This window comes from Podarcis cretensis (assembly GCF_951804945.1).
Source record: "Podarcis cretensis genome assembly, chromosome: 4".
NCBI classification, from domain to species: Eukaryota; Metazoa; Chordata; class Lepidosauria; order Squamata; family Lacertidae; genus Podarcis; species Podarcis cretensis.
The window spans coordinates 78289630-78310569 of NC_137173.1; the positions used below are offsets into that span (position 1 = coordinate 78289630).

The 20940-nt window shown below is 40.5% G+C and overlaps 2 long non-coding RNA genes across 2 annotated transcripts in view; one reads left to right on the forward strand and one right to left on the reverse strand.

The window, feature by feature from the left end:
• Nucleotides 1-20940, forward strand: part of LOC307214403 — a 182084-nt gene that overhangs the window by 123829 nt on the left and 37315 nt on the right. The gene's annotated exons all lie outside the window — the stretch shown is intronic.
• Nucleotides 17060-19110, reverse strand: LOC307214566. Its single transcript, XR_013838220.1, has 3 exons — nucleotides 19054-19110; nucleotides 18034-18223; nucleotides 17060-17136 (listed from the first exon to the last, which is right to left on the reverse strand). It is a non-coding gene; the product is annotated as an uncharacterized lncRNA (long non-coding RNA).

Below are 20940 nucleotides of genomic sequence, written 5' to 3' on the forward strand. Positions count from 1 at the left end.
TGAAGAGGAATTAATTGCATATTAGGGGACTTGCTCAGAAGGAGAAGGCATGTTTGCCATGACGCTCCTTCCCTCCCCCCCCCCCACTCAAATCAGGTTTGGTGATTCCTCTGTTTATCGGTCAGTTAAGATAATACATTTTGTACATTTAATAACAGCCTGGATTTGCTCCTAAAAGATGAAGTTACTCTAACACTTTGAATAATAATAAAAATAAAAAAAGAATCTTTTGAAGCTAATAATCAAAAGATTAGAGAAAGGATATCTTTTAATTAATTTCAAACCCTGGACTGAGTATTAAATAGAAACATGAAAGAAAGATTTCCAATTGGAAAGGCTGGTAACTGGAGAGCGTTTTTCCTCTCTGGAGGATTGCCATTTAATTTTAAACATTGATTTGAAATAAATGATGGCACAGTCCCCAAGGAAATGCGTTATTTCAGTTGTAAACATAAGAGTGATGTATAATAAATGAAATATATAACATTCTCCTTGTGGAGCTTTTTTTTTTAAAAAAAAAAACTTTATTGTGTAATCACACTATGGGAATTATTCATAAGTGTTAACGTTATCCTAAGACGAAAGGATGGATTTCTGTAATCAGCTTTCTTAAAAACAAAAAAAATTATGGCTGCAACTATATACTTAACATCACGCTATTAGTATTTGCAGCTGAAGGCATTAATCATTAATTGGTTGATTAAACAATTGATGCATGACAATGTTAATATTTAATAAGATAACAACCGGGAAAGTCCTCTCTATTCTGTGTTCATGGCATGGTTGTAAACAATCCTTGTATTCTTCTGAACTGGGGGAAAAATGGTTTTGTGATCTACAACTCTGCACACACTACATGGCAAAGGAGAAAAAGATAAGTATGTGCACTTTGAAGAGGAAAGCAACAGCATGCCACAACTTCTTTGTGCATTTACAACAATAGATAGATACAGGATGTGTCGGCTAAGGATGCTTGAGGAATTTGATGTTCGTGATTTCCTGTATTATGGGTGGAATTCAATGCCACACTATTACAAAGGTTGCAGCTTGGTCAATGGAACAACCCTCCACCTTCTTTCTCCTGACCTCCCCAGAGCCAATTTTGGGGGTGCAGTGAGAAGAGAGAGGGGGAAAGCCCCACGGTGCAATCAGAGGTCATTGGGCAGGGTTTCTACTCATGGGGCATGTGAGGTGAATCTCACCTGAAATGACCCAATCACATGGTACATATGGACTAATATGCAGGTTGAAATTTAGCTACCCATAGTATTTAATAGTGGCAGTGGCAGTAGTTCCCTGGCAATCAGTGCAGCACTTTCAGGCCCAGTGAAACTTGGTCCCATCAGACTGCCCCACTCACCCCAAGCTAGCAAGATTTGGACCGTATTCAAGGGCAGCCACGTGTAGAGTAGATTGTAGTAGTTTAGACAGGAGGACACAATAGCATGAGCAACCTAGGCCACAGTATCCGACTACAATCTCCAGCAGTTTGGACATATCAAAACATGTATTTAAATCCACATTTAAACACACATTTTGAGAGAATTGTCTTTTAAGACGTGTACCTTTAAAATTGGGATTTGGAACGTTGTTGAGGTTGGTGTATGTTTAACTTTTAGTTCCAGGGTTCTGTTTGTGCTCATTTTAAATTCTTTTAGTATATTAGTAAAGACCATTTTGTTCGGGTGCCTTTTCTGCTAATTTAGGTGTTCTAAACTGACCCTCTTTTAATTTTCTGCTTTGCTACCGCTTCTCTTTAATGTTCAATTGTTGACTGTTTTATACTGCTTGAATGCCAATAGCCACCTTGAGCGCTACTTTGGCAAGTGAAAAGGCAGTATATAAATAAAATATATAATATATCCATACCCTCCAACATTTATCCGATGAAAATAGGGACATCCCATTCTATAATGAAAATTTTACAATTTATACCTCACACATCTTACTGGGTTGATCCAGCCACTCTGGGCAGCTTCCAACACATATAAAAACATTGCTGTTTAGTCATTTAGTCATGTCTGCCTCTTCATGACCCTATGGACCAGAGCACGCCAGGCACTCCTGTCTTCCACTGCCTCCCGCAGTTTGGTCAAACTCATGCTGGTAGCTTCCAGAACACTGTCCAACCATCTCATCCTCTGTTGTCCCCTTCTCCTTGTGCCCTCCATCATTCCCAACATCAGGGTCTTTTCCAGGGAGTCTTCTCTTCTCATGAGGTGGCCAAAGTATTGGAGTCTCAGCTTCAGGATCTGTCCTTCCAGTAAGCACTCAGGGCTGATTTCCTTCAGAATGGATAGGTTTGATCTTCTTGCAGTCCATGGGACTCTCAAGAGTCTCCTCCAGCACCATATAAAAACATAATAAAACATTAAACATTTTCAAAAACCTCCCTATATGGGATTGCCTTCAGACGGCAATAGGAACATCCTAAGGAAAAGTGGGACATTCTGGGATCAAATCAGAAACCTGGACAGCCTCTCCAAATCTGGGATGTCCCTGGAAAATAGGGACACTTGGAGGGCCTGATATATCTACTTTTGCTTAAATTGAAAAGCCTTTCTCGAATGACACCGAGAGGGTGAAAATGAGGCCAGAGGAACACTTTGCAGGTGGCAGGTGGTTGAGTGGCTGAGACAGCTTGGGGTCCTTCAGAGCTGAGCTGTTTTTTAAATCCTCCCTTAACCCATCCCTGAACTACTCCCTATTTTGGGCCTTCTGATGTTTGAGCTTCACCATCAAATGGGCCATGGCGTTAGTGGTTTCCATGGCAGCAAGGAGTGGGATTCAGCATCAGAGGGGATGATTTGATATACCCTGTGACCCCTGAGGCACCCTCCCAGGCAGAGTTTCCTAAACTTGGGTCCCCAACTGTTTTTGGACTACAAGTCCCATCATCCCTGACTGCTGGTCCTGCTAGCTATGGATGATGGGAGTTGTAGTAAAAAAAAAACAGCTGGAGACCCAAGTTTGGGAAACCCTGATCCCAGGGAACACAAGGTTGCAGACTTAGTGGTGGGCAAATTAGGAGGGGCATAAAATTCTCCCTGGGTATTTATAACAAATTAATTTGCTTTGGAATCTTGACTGGAAGTCTTATGTTTATATGACTAGACCTTAGGCCTGTCCATCAAGGGGTCCTTTCATTAAGGCGTGGTTTCTCTCTTCTTCCCAGAAGGAAAGAACCATCACTCTGGCTTTAACTCCTACAAATGTATAAATCAGGATCACCATGACCTTACAATTTTATTGTATCATTATTGATCATTTTAATAGCACTTTCCAAGGTGTGATATATTTTGCAGTGAATATCTCATTTATCCCCACAACACTCTTCTGTGCAGTAAGGTAAGGTGAAAGAATGGAGATAACCCTTCAAGGCCAAACAGAGAATTGACCGTTATCAGTGTGTGTGTGTGTCCTCCTGCACACTGTACCAGGAAGTTTGTGTTTTATAATAACTGTGGGCATTTGATCAACCTTCTGATTCTTCCCAGCTATTTAATATTAGAGAATTCAGTGGTGAGAAATATATATCTTCTGTCTGCTCCTCTGAGATCCTTGGACATCCCTTGATCTCTTGTAGGGATGGCTCCTAATGTTTTAATGTAGCTTTTGCCAGTCAGAAAGGAGTGTAAGGTTTGGGCTTAAAAGCAAAGGGGAGTGGTTTGCTTAAATAACTCAAATTCATTTATTTTAATGGGTCGTACTCAGACAGTAAAGCGAGATGAGCGCCACAACCCCAGAGTCGGCCACGACTGGATCTAATGGTCAGGGATCCCTTTACCTTTACTCAGACATGGTCAACTAACAAAGAGAAGAACTGGGATGTGTGAATGAGCCGCATAAGATTCACCATTATGTAAAAGTCTGTAAACAGTTGGCAATTTTTTTAATATAAAAAAAAAAGTTTTCTTTGCAAAGCAGAAAGAGATGGGGTGGGGAGAGCTACAGTCTTTCAACCTCTGTGGTTTGACCCTTAAATTCCACACATAATTAAAAAAAAGAGGTGTTTTACTTAGAGCAGGAAGTAGAGGTGGCAAGGATAGTTTAATAGCAATCTCTGTTTTTTGAAAAATCAAAAATCAGAAGGTGGGTAAACAGAATACTGAGATCACTAATATATCTAGTGATATATATTTCAAGCCTCTATTGCTAGCCGATTGTTTGCATTTCAATGAAAAAGAGCTTACCTAAGGTATTTACACCCTAGGGGTTTAAAAATTCCAAAATAAAAATATCACAGAATAAATGCAACATGTCCACCATGTATAGTTTAGCTTCAAGCTGTTGTTTGGTTTCAAACTGTGACCTGATAGATAAATTATGCTAATTAAATGAAACTGAAGTATGCAATTAGCTCTGGCCCCTTTGACACATGATCACTTTCTATCCTTGCCCTCAGTGGTGAAAAAAGTTCCCTGCCCCTTGTGTTCTTCTTTACAACTATCTGATACTTATAGATTATGTCGCTGAGATGATATTACATATTGAATATTAGCGATCCCTGTTGTATCCCTTGCGTATACACACCCCAACAAATATTCTGTTTATTGTGTGTACATTTTTTTCTCTATGTAACACTGCCTGCAATTCAAATTTCTTCTTAAAAAAATTTAAAATAGTAGCTTTCAAATAAGACACATGTCATAAAATTACAACTGGCTTTGCTGCATAGCTCAGGACTGAAACAGAATTCTGCTTTCCAGTGTAAATATATTTACAGTATAATCCTGTAAGTCCCAGGTAAGTGTATGAATTAACACAGGATAAACACCTGGGAGTGGGAGTAAGGCCCAATGAGCTCATCAGGACTTATTTTTGAGTAAATATGTATAGAACACAGTGCTCTTTTTTATTTATTTTTCTTAATGGCTGGATCTATCAAATACAGTTCTGCTATATCCATGCTGGAGCGAGTGTAAGTTGCCAAGAAGTAATAATTATTACTACATGGGTCCTGCTATTCACCTTAGAGAACAGAACTAAGGTGGTCACACAAATGCATTCTAGGTTTGATGTTAATTGTTTAGTTAATTAGAGCATTGAGGGTTGTTTTTTTAATCGAGAATGCACTATACAAGAGTGAGTAAGATGTAACTGATGCTGTATAGAAACAGAAACAGAAAAAAAAAAATTGAAGTGAGAAAGAGAGATTTGTGCCAGTACATATTGGCAACAGCTAAATGGAAATTATAGACTCAAAGCCCAGGATAAAATAGATATGGAGGTTGTACACTGTAGTGTACAGTGTAGTTAGAAACAGTCGATAAAGCTGCAAAATCTATAGATCTTCAATCTATTTTTAATCATTGATACACTGGGATTTTGTTACAAGGATAACTACCCCCAAAAAAAGGAACATTCACAGGATATATTGCTAGGGTTTGGTGTTTCAAGACTGAATTAGGACATAATAAATATTGCTTCAGTTTAGGACACACACACCCTCAAAAAATATGTGTATGGATCACAGTTTTGAATTCCATTTATTCACCATTGCAGTAAATGTATCTCAAGCATAGAAAGGCATCCTTGTGTAGAAGCTCCAGAGTACTGAAGACCTCAAGGATGGCTCCCTTTAGCTTTGCTCACCTTCTTCTGATGGGAAGGACTTGTAAAAGTTAATGGGGGCTACATCAAGATACAAAACATCAGCTGAGACGTGTAGCTTCTCAGAGCTGTTTTTGGAGCTGTCCATGGTCTAGAGACTCCTGCCTCTTCAAAAGGCTCTGGCTTAGCACTCACTAAGGCTGGAAACTGAGTGTACCACTGGAAGCTGCAGCTGAATGCTCTTCAAATAAAAAAGGAATCCCTGCAAACAGAAAAGTAGCATGTCAGGGAATCTTCTCGGTGAAATGCTAGGTTCCTCTGTGTGTGGATTATACTTGTACAGTGGAACATTTCATTATGAGAGGCCCCACATGCAGCCAGAGTCTCGCTGATTTCAAGGCTCCTGTTTCCAGTGTTTTTCCCATTGAGTATGTTGCAGTTCAAAGATAAAATATGTATCACCATTATAATAAATAATAATAATAATTTTTTATTTATATCCCGCCCTCCCCAGCCGAAGCTGGGCTCAGGGCGGCTAACAACAATAAAATAATACAACATTCTAAAATCATTTCATTATAAAATTAGTTCAAATCAAATTGATGGCAACCATTGGGTTAGAGTTCTGTGAAGATTGCCAAAGGAGGGAGTCAGGCTGTGCCCTTACTAAAAGCTGGTGGAACAGCTCTGTCTTGCAGGCCCTGCGGAAAGATGTCAAGTCCCGCAGGGCCCTAGTCTCTTGTGACAGAGCGTTCCACCAGATCGGAGCCACAGCCGAAAAAGCCCTGGCTCTGATTGAGACCAGCCTAACCTCCCTGTGGCCATGGACCTTCAAGATGTTTTTGTTTGAAGACCGTAAGTTCCTCTGTGGGACATACCAGGAGAGGTACGAGGATCCTAGGCCTTATTATTCGTGATAAATTGTATTATACAGGTTATTCCATGTAATGTAACCTACTTTTGTACTGTCCCTTAGCATTAGCCTAGAATATACTTCTGCCTTAAGAACATTTTTTGGCAAAACTTGTACAGCTTGTTGCATCAATAAAGTTGGGGCTAGTAATCAGATCTATATTTAAGCTATAATAACAAAATGTCACTTAGACCAGTGTCTGGGCAGAGACCTATTATTGCCTTCACAACAATCCACTGAGGTAAATAGCAGTTATTCCCATTTGACAGATATGAAGTGAGACTTATGGTGCAATCCTGCGCATGTCTGCTCATTGAGTTCAATGGGACATACGTCTGATATATAGGTATGAGTCTGCAGCTTTAGGCTACAATACCAGCCACACTTACCTACGGTTGAATTCAGTAGGACTTACTTCTGAGTAGACATGGTTAGGACTGCAGTATTTCCAAGGAGCTACTCAAAGAGAATATGGTGGAGTTGTGATCTCATTTCTGTCAAATAAAACAATTATTTTTTTTCACCATCAATGAAGAAGATCTAAGGAACAAAGCCAAGTAATTAAAAAAAAAAGTCTAGTGCTTAGATAATTGCTGTTAACAGAATCTCATAAAATAAATAAATAATCCAACTATGATGCCTGTAAAATAACTAACCAGTGGAAAGCAGGATTTAGGCCTTAAATGCAGGGCCAGCCCTCCTACTGGGTAAAGTGAGCAACTGCTTCAGACCGCAGATTCTAGGGGCCAGCAGCAGCAATTCCCTGCCTATTCTTCTTAAGGCCCCTTAAGAAAAATAAAAGAAATAATATTTATATTCTGCTTAATGCCAAAATAGGCTTCTAAGCTGTTTACAAACATAAACCCCAATAACACCAGCATAAAAATATTGCAAGGATGTTTGAGAATTCCAGCACATCACACCGATGGAAGGAAATGAAATTCAATGAAAATGCAGTCAGACGTTTAATAAAATATTACTCTCAGAGGAGTTTTAACAGGAAGAAAGTAGGTCAAGCTGAAGATCTGATCCAGCTCCACCCTTTGCCCTCAACCAGTGTTCATGAAATTCTGGTAAATCTGGTCTAATACAAACACACACACACAAAAAAAATTTGCTCCAATAGGCCAGGCAAAAACAAACTTTGGGAATCCTAAGTATCTGAAGAAGTGTGCATGCACACGAAAGCGTATACTGTACCCAAAACAAACTTAGTTGGTCTCTAAGGTGCTACTAGACTGTTTGTTTGTTTGTTTGTTTGTTTGTTTGTTTGTTTGTTTGTTTCAACTGCGTCAGACCGACACGGCTACCTACCTGAATTTGGGAATCCTGAAACAGAGGTTTGACACTGCTTCCAGAACCTCAACTGGGCTACAGTGATCATCCCTCCATCCTTCCAGAAATATCTGGAGTGGTAGCCATGCTAGCCTGTTAACAGCAAGCTTTGCACCAAGACTAACAGATGTATTGGGGCATACGCATTTGTGGGCAAAATCCCACTTCATCAAAGACCTCAGTCAGTCTGTAGTAGCCTTTGCAGTGCCACAGGATGCTTTCTTCCATTGCCAGAAATATCCGTGGAGAATTTTTCCCTCAGCCTCATGGCTAAAAAAACTAAAAGTCCCTTTCCTGGGACTGTGGCTACAACCTTGTCTGTCTGTCTGTCTGTCTGTCTGTCTGTCTGTCTGTCTGTTTGTTTGTTTGTTTGTTTGTTTGTTTGTTTGTGGTGCAGGGTGACCAGTGCACCCTGAGGCCTTTTTAATGCAGTACTCCCAATTCAAAACACACAGAGAGAGACATCTCCACTGCATTTCATATTCCATTAAAATGCATACAAGTTGACAGGAAGTTTGGGGTTTTCTTCCTCTTGAAATAGTGTTGCATCTGTCCTTTGAATAGCTTCAGTCTTATGACTGGAAGTAAATCTATTGTTCCTAACAAATACCCAGGAGAGGGCAGTAATGATTCAACCATCTGCATTCCCAAAGGTGAAGTCACCCCACCCCCACCCCCACCCCCCAGGATGCAAATTCCTCCAGGAGATCCATTGGGTGCAATTTGTACCTGCCTTTGGCCTCTGGAGGAATCAAGCCAAAATGTCTTTCTCATTTGCTTGTTAATTATTAGAAGGAAGAATTCCTTCTCAAAGGCAGCTGGATTTACAGCTTAGCATCTCCTAGCTCAGACCAGGCTGAGACACAGCTGATCACATCACAGTAGGGTTGTAATGATGCAATATTGCCAGAGTGAGAACATGAGCTCAGCTTGTACACCTGAAATTAGCCGCAAATACTCTCTGAATGCAATTTACCCATACTTGCAAACCCCAAACAGTAAAATATACGAGTGGAGCTGCTTTATCTAATAGCTTTTAATTATGTTCTTAATTTGAAAATCTTAATCTTTGTTTGCAAAGGAAGCTATTGCATTATTAGCAGAATAACAGGATCAGTGCAAAATAAAATTTTCCATTTTATTTTATTAGCTTCCATACCCCCACCCCCCAGTCAATCTAAGATATTGTTAGATTTCTATTATGTAAAGCACACAATTATGGGAGGGGGTGATTGTGCATTATGTTGTAAAGCGCTCTGCCAAACTATCCAGATTGGCAAGTTTCCTTTGAATTCCTTTATTCTTTCAGCAAAATCTCTATGGTGTGATTTAGCGATCCCGTCCCCGCAATATATTTCATAGATTTGGCCAACCATATTTATGGCTGGAACGGAAGTGATTTTGTGACTTCTGTTATGACAGGCAAAGGAAATACTATTTTTAAAAGCTGGAAAAATCCCAATGACTTGAGTGGTGGATTGAACAAATTATTTATTTAATTCCCCCTTTTTTAAAAAAAATCAGGTCGTGTGTGTGTGTGTGTGTGTGTGTGTGTGTGTGTGTTTTAAACTCTTCCCAGTCGTGTAGTTCCATGCAGGAATCTGCCAAAACAACACAGTTTGGTGCTCATTGTATCCTAATTAATACTATAATGAGCTTCCTCAGATAGCCAAATCCTTAATCAGCCCTATCAAAACTATGTCTGCTCAAAGAAAGACTCATGTTAATTCTGCTTAATTCCTGACAGTGGTTAAGCACCATTAATACTCCATAATTTCATTGTGTGTTATTGTAATCATATCAGCATATATCTTTGCAGCTACAGAAGGCTCTGTAGGTCTGCTGGTGAATTATCAGTCACGTGATGCCCTCACTAAGAGACTATCTTCCATCACAGCCAGACCTCCTCTGCCCTCCCCACAGTCAGTAGCCTAAGCAAGTATTAATAAAGGTCTCCTTTTAAAATTGCACTGCTCTAAATGGTCTTTAAGGGACCCAGCAGTAATCTCAAGATCCCTATATTTTAGCAGGAAGGCAGGACAGAGGAATTAATAAGAGCCCTTTTTTCCCCCCTCCGTAAACTGCTCCCTGCTCTAAGGCTATATCCTGATGTCAGGGCGCTAAGAGAATTTTAAATGCACAGATGAATTGTTTGTGTTGCAAAAGCGAAACAGGGGGCAAAGGCTAAGAGACTTGAGAAAATTGAAAGACTGCCAGGGAACGCCAGGATGCAAATAGCAACAAAACAGGGATAAATGCTCCTGCTCACATATGCAGGAGTTCTGCAGGAGGAAGGGAGGGGGGGGAGAGAAAAGGTTATTAATTTTCACCAGGCTGTATCTTACAGCTGGTAGCTCAGCATCACTTTTTGGTGTAATGAAAATGGTCTGAGCAGAAGATAAATGGTTCATAAAGTGGACCATTTAGATGCAATCGAGGCTCAATCTGGCCAGTGACTAATCACGTCTCCCCAGTAAAGCTGAATTCCTCTAACAGACTTTTTTTTCCCCTCCCTTCCTCTCCCCTCCCTCTCCCCGCTGTACCAGTGAATTGTAGTCGGGTCTAAGTTCAAGGCAGGCAGAGAATTATCTTGATTTATTAGAGCGCTGCCTGGCTGTGCCACTCGCTCTGCGGTGGCTTTGTGGGTTTCTGCCCTGTTGCTGTTAGAGTGTAATTTTTACTGTTCCCCTGTGACTAGTACACAGCATCATTTTCAGCAGTGAGAAAAATGGGTTGCTTTTGCACCTGTAATTTTTCTTCTTTTGCCGCTGAAGGTATATAATATATCTCTAAAGTGCGTAATAAGTTTCTGAAAAACGTGTTTTTAAAAGAAATTGATTCCAATGGTTTATAAGCCTGTGCAAGGCCACGTAAGGAAATGCGCCAGATTGCAAGGGTATGCTTCGTTGGGAAAGGTGGCTATTTCTTTCCCCCTCCCAACCCCCACCATCGCCACCCAGCCTTCCATTTATTCAAGCTCCCAGCCCAGAGGAGTGATTTCAGGTATTGCCTGGGCTGTAGCCACTTCTCATCATGAAACCAGATCAAAGGGAGGAAAAATGTGGTTTCTACTGGGGCTGACTGTGATAGGGTTTTCCTCTGAATTACGGTATATTTAATTGTGAAGAAGGAAAAGATCCCAGCATAATTGCAATCGGCTGTGTTTCTTCATTGCTCCTTTGCCTGATGCCATTGTAGACCAATGAGAAGCAAATGAGTGACAAACAGATCCCTCATCTCTTTTGTTCTGCACAGGAAAAAAACAACGTTATAATCCCTAGAGGGAGGATTATTCCTTTTCACAAAGGCTCGTGGCTTCTGCTGAGGTCTGCAAAGGTAATTTTGGCTGGGGCTGATCTTAGCACCTTCCAAAAGAAAAAAGAAAAAGCTTGAATCAAACCCCAGCTAACTGAGCATTCTCAATATCAGTGAACACTTGTACCTTGGTTCTCAAACATCTTGGAACTCCAACAACTTGGAACCCAAATATTGCAAACCTGGAAGTAAGTGTTCCGGTTTGTGAACTTTTTCTGGAAGTGCTCCATTTTGATTGTTACACATCCGATTTGAGTGTTATGCTGAGGTCTGTCTGTTTTTTGGTATTTATTTTGCATTTTTGTTTCTGCTGCTCTTTTTTTGTTTTGTTTTTGTGACTGTGTGGAACCCAGTTCATGAAGAAGATCTGCGGAAGGGACATGGAAAAGAGTTAAGAGCCTCGGACATAAGATCCCCAGGTTGATGGAATGGAATTCACGGAAAGGACTGGCAGAATCCGAAACCAGGGAGAGGAGTTGATGGAAGAAGATTGGGAAATTTAAAGTTTATATATAGAAATATCGCAAAATTAATGAGTGATAGAAAAATGATGGATTGATATTTTATGGATTTAGCAGAAATGTTATACGGAATTAAACACATACAAGCATTTTAGTTTTAATGTTAAAATAAGGTTAAGGGAAGAGGGGGGAAAGAAAAAATTAGTGAAAGGAGGGAAAGTAAAGTTATATTATATTGAGATAAATTACAGAACAAAAATAAGAAAAGATGGAAAGGATTTGCTGAAATAGATAATTGAATTAGAATACAAAAAGGGAGGTGTGAGGAGGTCAAGGAAATAAGCGAATGAAAAATAAGTTGGGAAGATTAGTTGTGTTTTTCTTTTTTCTTTTTTTCTCTCTTGTTGTGATGTGTTGTTTTGTTTTTGCTTGGTGTTATTGTTATTGTTTTTACTTTTGCTTTTTGTAATCCTTGAAAATTTTAATAAATATTATTTTTTAAAAAAAAAAATGGAACCCAGTTCAGCTACTGATTGATTGATTGATGGATTGATTGTGTGTCTGCAGTACATTGTTTACTGCTTTCATTTTATGGATCAATGGTCTTGTTAGATAGTAAAATTCATGTTAAATTGCTGTTTTAAGGGTTGCTTTTAAAAGTCTGGAAGAGATTAATCCATTTTGCATTACTTTCTATGGGAAAGCGCGCCTTGGTTTTGGAGCGCTTTGGTTTTGGAACGGACTTGCGGAACGGATTAAGTCTGAGAACCAAGGTACTACTGTATGTAGAGATACTGAGTGAGTAAGGGCCATAGATGTGCAGGAGGTCCCAGCTTGAAATGGCCACTTCCCCTGCTCCGTGCAGGCAGCAGTTGCAGCCCCTTGTGGGCCAACTACTATTCTCAGCGGCCAGAACTTACATGCATGGCTGGCTGTTGAAAACCATCTGGTTGACTGCATTGCAGGGTGCCATTGCCTGCCAAAGTCCCTATTTTAAACTGCCCAATTGTGGGCATCTGAGTGGGTGGAGCCTCACTGGCAGACACTTCTACACTGGCAGTACCATAGCTATGGGGAGCAGGGCCAGCTGGGGTTTTTTGCCCCGGGTGAAGCCTCTAGAGAGGCGCCATTGAGGCTCCCAGCCTGTGTGTGTGTGCAAATGCCTGTGAGTGGGTGCAAAACTGGGTATTTGACCCGAGTGAAATAAAGCCTAGTTTTGCCCCTGCACACTGACCCACCCTTGAGAGCCAACTGTGCCTGGCACCTTCATTGAAGTCAGCAGAAGAGCTTAATGCCCAGAATTTCCATGTCTGAAAACTCTCTAACTTACACCAGAATGAAATCTTTCATCAGCTATCTGTCTGTCTGTCTGTCTCTCTGTCTAGATGTTTAGCTGTTTATCGTGTTTTTAATATGCTGTTGGGAGCCTCCCAGAGTGGCCGGGGCAACCCAGTCAGATAGGCAGCATACAAATAAAATAAAATAAAATAAAATAAAATAAAATAAAATAAAATAAAATAAAATAAAATAAAATAAAATAACCCCTTAGATGAACTATTTCATCTATCTTTCTATCTTTCTATCTATGCAGTGCTATTTTTCTAGAAAAAGAGGTGCCGGAACTCACCATGAACACCTCCCTTGTTCTCTTATAATGCCAACCTGAGAGATGCTGAAACTGAGTTATAGTGAGCTCCAGCTGAAAAAAAAGCCCTGTATCTATCTGTGTTGGGATATTCCTTTTGAGGTTATCAGCATTCACATGTGATGTGAATGTACATTCAACTAATTTCGTAGATATTCTGTTTGATCGATTGATCAATAGACAGACAGACAGAGAGTCATATGTTGAATCAGTTTATTCCCATCACAACTAGTTTGTCTTAGGTAGAAGGGCCTACAGAACAGCAAAAAGAAAGCAGATTATACACCCACACCCACATATGCAATACCTTGTGACACAATTGTAATATCATTGTGGCACACAAAAGTTCACCTCCATCCTTCGTAATTTCTTCCAGTTTTTTTCTGTTGCTCTCTCTCTCTCTTTTTAATTCCTAAAGTGTAAGTAGGAAGCTGTGCATATCTGATGTAAGTGTGGGATTAATTATATCAAAGCTGACCTCTCTGTTTTGCTCTTATCCCATTTATCATCCAGTAAGAGGATCCTTTGCTTATTTCATTTAAAGAACTCTTCGCTTTGAACAATGCTGGAATCTATAAGGCAGAGTGTAAGCAAAAATAAAATCTCCTCTGGTCTTTGGGTCATGACCATATACATTGCATTTGAACTGGCTCTTTTACCCCAATGCATAAAACAACTCCACATGTTCCAGGGCAGAGCTGCTCATTCTAACAGTAAGGCAAAAATGAACTGCCTGTGAAGGCAATTCTCCATTAGACCAAGCGGCAGAATTCATCCTTGCTCCAGTACAAGCTCCGCGCTGGTTCCTCTGGAGAATCTAGCAGTATTGCGGGTGGCAATTCAGAATGGTGGGATGGCATCTAAAGGTTTTTAAAACAATTAAATGAATTAATTAGAGATTTTTCTGTGGAGAACATCTTCCAATAATTTCCTAGAACTCCTTGCAACACTCACTTTTCACCTTTGCCTTCTGTGCTATCGAGGCCTTTGTATTGTTCTACTAAGTCACAGACATCATAAGGACAGAAAAGGCTTTCTCTGGAACAAATCAATAGATTCTCTGAAGATATCCAAGGGAATATCATACTCCTCCTGAAACACAGTTCCTACAGTTCATGAAGCCAATTCGACACTGATTTTTAGAGCTATTCATAAGTGTATTTAGTAGTAGGAACCCTTCTGCCAGGAAAAACAGCTGACTTCTCCAAGTGCCCAATTTGAGAGGAAATATTCTACAGTTGCACAAGCCACTGGCCTAAAGCAGCTGATCTGTTAACAGTGCTTTGCACTTGAGGCAAAATAAAACATGTAACATCAACATATTAATATTATGATTGTTTTTTTATAGGAACTATAACCAGACTCAGTGATTTTACTTGGTATGCTAAGATGAATTATGTCATGATTAACAAAAAAAAACACCTAAACCCCACACCAAATGAATATTATATGAGCCACTTGCAATAGCCTAAGCATCCACAATGAGGGACAAATCTGGAGAAAGCTGCTCAAAGAACAGACCCAAAGTTAAACATCCCAAAAAGAGAGACATGATTGCATCCTGTCAGGTTTTAAAATGTATAAAACTTACTGAATTCATCAGTGCAAGATAATGATAATGACCACAAGCTTAAATTTTGGGGGGTGGGGAATGGGATTTGACAAATGTATGGAAAAGTAGGTGGCTATTAGTCAAATAATAAACTGAAATTAGTTCCATGTTCATCAACCATTTCCCCACAAGCCACTTTAAAATTGTTGAGGATCTCGGCAGACTACTTAATGGTTTTTCTGCCCATTGTGGGAATGATTACGTGCTGTCAGCCACCTGAGTGACGATTCAGGCCCCTAGTGATCTGCAGACCACAGTTTGGGAAACCTTGGATTAGTCAAACAGAGCATCCATCATTAGAGGCAATAGACCTCTAATTGGTGGATGCTGGAGATCAACAAGGCATGGTTATTGCATCATGCCCTCCCATGACATATAATATAAAAACAAAAATGGATCTCAGGGTGGTATACAAATAAGTTTCAGATTACTGTTACATTAGAAAACATAAGCAACAATACAATAATATTAAGAGGAATAAAGCCATTCAGCCACCTAAAAATAACATTGTAATAGCTTGATCTAGCAAGGCCATTCAATATGTTCACTATATAACTCTACAAAACAATGAATAATTCAAAATCAAACCTCCTTAACAGGAACCTTACCTTTGTCATAAATTTAGCAGGTGGCCTTAAGCAAGCAGCCACCTCTGTCATTCCCATTTTCCCATCTGCAAAATGATGATCATGACACTGGCCTACCTTACAGGGTTATTTTTTAGGTTTCCGCCAAGTTGACATGTGTGAACAGGTTCGAACCTGTGGCCCTCCAGATGTCATTGGACTTCAGCCCACCGTTGTCTCTGTAATCATTGTCTAGGCTAGCTGGGGCTGATAGAGGTTGAAGCAAGCAACATCTGGAGGACCTTTGGAAAGTACAGAGACCTGGAAGAGGAAGTTGGAAGAGTAATGATCTTGCCCACTTCCTCTTTCAACTCCATATCCTTTTCACACATGCAGTTCCTCCATTTGTGTGTCCCAGGGGGCTGACCCAAGGAAAGGGGGAGAGAAGAGATTTGAAGTGGTGGCACCCACAGCATTCATTCAGGAATCCAGATGTGTTCACAGACCTACCCAGAGCTCCCAGTAGTTGAACCTGGTGCATACCCTCTGCATGCAAAAGGGTACTCTATCGTATCTTTTTTCATTTACAGATACAGGCCAGTATCTATTTCCCCTTTTTGGCATGTTCAATGGACAAATTATTTTCCTTAAAAATAATTAATTGCCTTATATAACACCTAGATTTCATTTCTGCTTCTTACTTTCCTGCACAAATAAACATGCAGTTTTTTTACTGCTGGGAAGACAGGTTTTGAAAGATGGCAGAATGTCAGCCCCTGGATGGTTGGTTTCATTTAACAGGGCTTCCCATGAATTTATGAACTGTTCCGTAAAATCTTCTGCCAGCATCGAATGGCAGCCTTTAGGCAGAAACCCAATGTGTGTTTAGCTATATAATAAACACAGTATTTACATGGTCTGTAGACTCCGTTAGGGGGGAAAATGGCCACTTTCTGCGTTTACATTCATTTTGTTCCTTCCACTAAATGAAATGTTGTACGTAGTTTGTGGGGTGGGAAAGTCCCCACGTTCAGAAAGTTGTGTGCATTCATTTCAAAGTGTATTTTAACACAAACTCTGATGGCTATCTGGTTTTTGCTTGCTGCATGGGTGACAAACAGTGTGGTTTTAGATATTGTTCCATGACTGTTAAAGGTGTCTCTGCGTCGTCGTTCTCTGTGTGTGGTGTTTCCCCCCCTCACCCACCCACGAGAATATTGGCGCACCTAAAGAAATTCTCCTCCAAACACAATCGACTACTTCATTTCTTAAGCAATAAACAGCAAGCAGGGGTGGTGCTGAATAAGCATTGCTTATATGGGATTTCTCTCTGAAAAAGCCCACTCGTTAGTCCCTATAACACTTCAGTTGATATTTCTGCAGTGCAAACACGATAGCGGGGAAATTAAGTTGCCCCAGCAAATTCAGTTTCAGAGAAATTTGTTATGAATAAAATGCTGTGGCTGGTCTTAGAACATTGAATTTCTCCACCAAATAATATCTTAGAAATACCACTTCAGAAGAAATCAGCTCTAAATAATTGATAAATTGGGTTTGTTTAGAAACCTTTTGACCCTTGTAATAGAAAGTAAAAACACATTTCAGTTATTAAAGTCACATATATTCCCTCTGGTAGGGGAAGCTTTTAATTTTAAGCCGGGCTCTGTTGGGGCCATTTGATAAAGCTGGGGGGGGGAACCTTTTCAACTGCTGCTTGAGGATTTGGGTCAACTTCCCTTGGGAAAATGGCAAAAGATAAATTTGTAGCTTTTCATTTTTAACACATAAGAAAACTTCAGAGATTTTAAACATCAAGACAGATTGAAACTGAAAGACAGACTTTTTTCTCTAGTTCTCTTCCCTCGCCTTTTCATCTCCTTCCCCTTCCTCCTATAAAATATCTTTGCATTCTCTTATTTCTGTGCTGTTTTCTGAAATGCAGGGCTCTGATGGTTTGGCCTTTTTTAACTTGTGGTACTTGAGGCCTTATAAACATTTATTTATTTTTAGAGCAGAAACTGTACTAATGGTGACTTTATCACCAAACAGTGTTTTTCAAACCTGATCACACCACAGGACTTCTCCACCCCATTCCCACAATGTGCCCCCCAAATCTACTCTGCAGGGGAGGGTTTTGGGATACTCCAAGGTAGATTTTTGGGGGGAGCAGAGGATGGAGGGAGGAAAGGAACCAGAATTCCAGTTCCACAAGTGGACAGACTTGTCACCCTCAGTATTTTACTCTAGCTGAAAACTGAAATATCCATGCAAACAGATGTACTGGTATTTTCCTGAAAGGGCACTCAGCAAGTTCAAGCAAGCCGGTCTTAAATGGAAACCAAACTGATTAAGATTTGGCATGTTTGCAACAGAAGTATCATTTTCATCTGCTTTCCCTTTCTTTCTTATTAATTCACAATAGTACAGACCCAAGGAACCAAAGTAGTTTCCTATTGCTCTCCCCCCCCCTTTTTTTTTAATTAAGAAAAGGTTGCTTTTGAGGATGGAGGGGTATTGATGGGATTTTCAGAAGTGGTGCTAAGATGCTTTCTAGATGGGTAAGTGTGACGCTGGTGACTAGAGTGCAGAAACAAGACATCTTTTTTTAAAAAATCAAAATTACCTTTACATACATGTCTGATTATTCACTTTACAGTCGTAGGAAATGCAGGAAAAAACAATCCAGTTGTTGTTTGTGAGATGTCCTGAGGGCTATAGTTCTTGAAAACTATTCCATTCATAACTTCAATGAATTTGGGGCAGGGCTCCATTCAAATCAATAGCAGTACCAGTTGTTTGTTCTTGGATCATTTGTTAATTGGGCTGTAAGTGAATAGACACAACTATAAACAGCAATGATAGATATTCCTTATATATACATTAAACATCATTTTTAGCTACTACCCTTTGTATTTTGGAAGGGGCACAACCCGTAAGGAACGAGGTTAATCGTTTACAGTCAAAAGTTGAAACATACAGTTCTAGGCTCAAACTATACGTGATGCCAATCATGTAACTGATACTTTTTATAATAAATTGTAGGTGCACCCCCTGGGACCCAGGGTTCTGATTCACATCAGGGACTTCACGTCAACAAGTTTGTTTTTAAAAGCCAGTCAAATAATTTTGTGGAGAAGACATTGTCTGCCATTCTCCCCAGGTTACCTATTTTAGGATTCTCTCTCTCTCTCTCTCTCTCTCTCTCTCTCTCTCTCTCTGTGTGTGTGTGTGTGTGTGTGTGTGTGTGTTTAAAAACCTTCTCATTTATTTTTCAGATTAAGAAGTGGGACTCAACATTAATTCTATTATTTCTAGACCATCCATCAATAAAAAGCTCTCTGGGTGGTTTACAAAATTATAATCACATAAAATACACCAAAAATAAATATCAAAACTCATATTAAAAGAGTATCAATGCAGCCAGCATGAACACAACTATCAAAACCCAGCATAATATTAGTATAAACCCAGCACAGCAAAAGTATAAAATCAGTATGAACATAGGCACTAAAACAGATTATTTTTTAAAAAAAAAGCAGGGAAAATAAATAAGGTCCTCAGCTGACACTGTAAAAGAAATCTCTGGATAAATCATTCCACAAAGGGTGAATCACCACTGAGAAGTTCCTTTCCCTGGTGACTCCCTGCCTTACATCAATTGGTTGGGGGACCTGGAATAGGACCTCTGATGAAGAACTTCCAAACAGGTACGCTGTATATGGGAAGAGATGTTCTTTCTGGTAAACTAGCCCAAAGCCATTAAGGACTTTAAAGGTTAATGCTAGCACTTTGGGGCTGACATGGACCAGAACCTAGTGCAAAAGAATATATAGCACTCAGCATGAAGCTCATTCTGTAATGCACTCTTGATGCTGGTGTCGTGGGTAGCATTCACAATGCCATATGCAAAAACTTACCAAGAAATGACAACAGGAATAAAATGTGCAAGAATAAAATGTACAGTTCCTGCAAGCAATAACATGCAAAAGATTTGCCCCAGTATATTGATCGTCCAAGATTAACATAGATCTGTCAGAATTAGCAAGGGTATCTCTTGCTAAAGAACACTTAAACAATGAAGTGTTCCACAACACCTTAATGCAATAAATTAATGACATGTAAATTGCACTTTGCACTTTGTTCGGATGTCACAGAAGTTAATAACAGCTAATTTTCCTACAATGTATGGCTTAATTCAGAAATTCTCTTTGTTAATTCTTGGTTATGGTGAAGTTACAAGAGGTGAACAGACAGTCAGAAATTTTCTGTTGAATGGAATGATGCACAAGGTTTGATTAGCAAAAATAGTTAGGCATGGGCAATTGACTCATTGTTCATCCATCCATCCCTCCAGCTGCCTCACACACTACATTGGTAGTTATGATGGTACCACCCCAGCTTCAAACTAACCCATCATACCTAGGGGTCCTTAAGGTAAACATATGTACCAGACCCATGCCTGCAAGGTACTGCCTACCCACCCTGATGATAAAGGTAAAGGTAAAGGTACCCCTGCCCGTACGGGCCAGTCTTGACAGACTCTGGGGTTGTGCGCCCATCTCACTTAAGAGGCCAGGGGCCAGCGCTGTCCGGAGACACTTCCGGGTCACGTGGCCAGCGTGACATCGCTGCTCTGGCCAGAGCCAGAGCCAGAGCCAGAGCCGCACACGGAAACGCCGTTTACCTTCCCGCTGGTAAGCGGTCCCTATTTATCTACTTGCACCCGGAGGTGCTTTCGAACTGCTAGGTTGGCAGGCGCTGGGACCGAGCAGCGGGAGCGCACCCCGCCGCAGGGATTCGAACCGCCGACCTTTCGATCGGCAAGCCCTAGGCGCTGAGGCTTTAACCCACAGCGCCACCTGCGTCCCTTCACCCTGATGATAGCTCCTTGTAAACAGATGGACTTCTTTTGGTTCACCACTTGTACATTGAGTATGCATGGATTTCACGCACTGTACAGTTGAACCTTGGAAGTCAAGCATAATCCGTTCCAGAAGTCCGTTCAACTTTCAAAACATTCAAAAACCAAAGCATGTCTTCTGATTGGCTGCAGGAAACTCCTGCAGCCAGTTGGAAGCCTTGGAAGCCCTGCCCCCGTCAGACCATACAGCTTCCTTCACTGATTAATACCTTGGTTCATGAGCAAGGAAAACTTTTCCTCAGTTACCCATTCTCTGAGCAATCCCACACCTGAGGTATTTCAAAAGGGCAGATCCAGAGGATCACCTCACCCCTTGTTACTGGGTTGGGAGTCTTCTGTACCTAGAAGAACTCTTCCCTCCTGGCTAGAATGAGACCCAGGTAGCCTGAATTCCCACAGGTTCTGCCTCTCCTCAAATCCTCCTGTCTGTATACCTTACCCAGAACCTCAGCCCGGTCTCCCTATCCAACTGCAAGGCTCTGTCCTCTTGCTTAGGATAGTCTGCTCAGTGTGAATGTTTAACTTAACTCAGAACCAGTTCTCCCTCAGTCAAATCCTATCTCTCTTATCTTAAATCAAGCCCTATCTCTCAACCTGAACTTTAGCCTTATCTCAGAAC